Here is a 1,973-nt window from a genome sequence, read left to right as displayed (position 1 = left end):
TATGTAATGTCAAACTTATTTTGATAGATAGATAAGTATTTCATTTCAGCTTTATTTCGACTTAAATTTCACATAATGTCAAAGCTTCCGTTAACGAATCAATTCAACTTTATAATACAGAGTCACAGCGTATCTTAAAATTTATTGATGGAGAGCGGCCCCAAGCTGACCGAAACTTAATAGGAAATGTCCTATATTTCTTTCTCAGGGAATATCCTTTAAGGAGATTTATAAACAATGGGTATGTAATTTTTTAATATGTTTTTGTAATTACTTATTATTGTAATTACCACCACTCCTATAAAGATATTAATTACATGTATTATAATGGTAAAATTATCCTTATTACTGTATATATTGTTATTATCCTTTTTAATTGTGAAGACTTTTTGTATGGACAAAAATTTCTTTATGCACTATTTTGAAAATGGTTTTATATATATTATTATTTCTATGTATGAATAGATACATAAATAGGTAGAGCTATGTATATTCCATTCATCTACGTAAATGTATATGTAAATGTATTTGGTAATTGAAGTCTGGTAGTAATTTTGTTCATGATTTTCTCCCATCTAATTCGACATGTTGGTTGACGCAAAAAATATATGTAATGATACTGTAGTGTTAGCATTGAATATGGACAATATGAGTTCCATAGTTAGTTAGTCCCTGTATCTCATTGATACTATCAGTAATTACAGAAAAACATTAACTACATAAGACAGTCTTTATAACTAGCTGTAATTCAGATTAAATTAGCGCCTGCTGTGAATGTTTATCCTACTCAAGAGAGAATTTTCACGTGATATGAACACTGGTCGGGATATTTATATGTACTCTACTTTTATATTACTATTTATTATATGGAAATGTAAAACTCCTATGGTGGAATTATTGTTGCAAATTTATTTCTGTTCTGTTCTCGTTTCATAGTTTATGTATTCTTGAAATATTTCATATATATATATATATATATATATATATATATATATATATATATACATCCTCTCTATATCTATTTGTATCTAGATAGATATACATAACCACACACTCACGTAAACATTTATATATATATCTATATATATATATATATATATATATATATATATATATATATATATATACATATATATATATATATATATATATATATATATATATATATATGTATATATATATATATATATTCATATATGTTTATGTTTGTGTATCCATATCTATACTTATATATGCATGTATATACATACATACATACATATGTATATAGGCAAAAACAGGAAATATTAAGATAAAGAGTGAATCCTCACTAGATCCTTCTTACTCCTCAAAGAGGACTGATTTAATAGTCGAGATTATTACATTTTATTTGCCCCAGTGAAAATGCTACCATAAAAACATTTGCTGAACAATACATGGAGAGAAAAAAAAAAAAACATGTTACCTGTGAGAGCTCAAGTTCACAGGCGTTTTCGTGGCAGTATCTCACATCCCATTAGCCAAATGTGGCTCTTAAAAGTGCAATTTCGAGGTCAGCTGATTTTTCTTTGGCCACTGCGATAGTTACTAAAAAAAAATTATTATTGTGCATTTGTCTCATATGGTAGATGCATATTAATAGTAATATGTATGCATATATACTTTCATGTATGCTTATGTATTTACATATATGCATACACATCCACATACATGCTTGTAAATATTCGTGTAAATGTGCATATATAAGCATGTTCTTATAAACATACATATTCATACCTATTTTGCATATATATATATATATATATATATATATATATATATATATATATATATATATATATATATATACACTTATAAGCTTTAGGATAGACTCATATATGCTAAAAGGCTCATTTCACAGCATTTGTAAAATCCAATTTTCCCTATTATTGATAAAAAGTAAATTCTGAAATAATGTTGATTGTATTATCCAAAGAGGTTCGCTACTGCACTGA

This window comes from Palaemon carinicauda, chromosome 1 (genome assembly GCF_036898095.1).
Source record: "Palaemon carinicauda isolate YSFRI2023 chromosome 1, ASM3689809v2, whole genome shotgun sequence".
Taxonomy (NCBI): domain Eukaryota; kingdom Metazoa; phylum Arthropoda; class Malacostraca; order Decapoda; family Palaemonidae; genus Palaemon; species Palaemon carinicauda.
The sequence above is the reverse complement of the archived record's forward strand: the minus strand, read 5'-3'. Positions refer to the sequence as shown.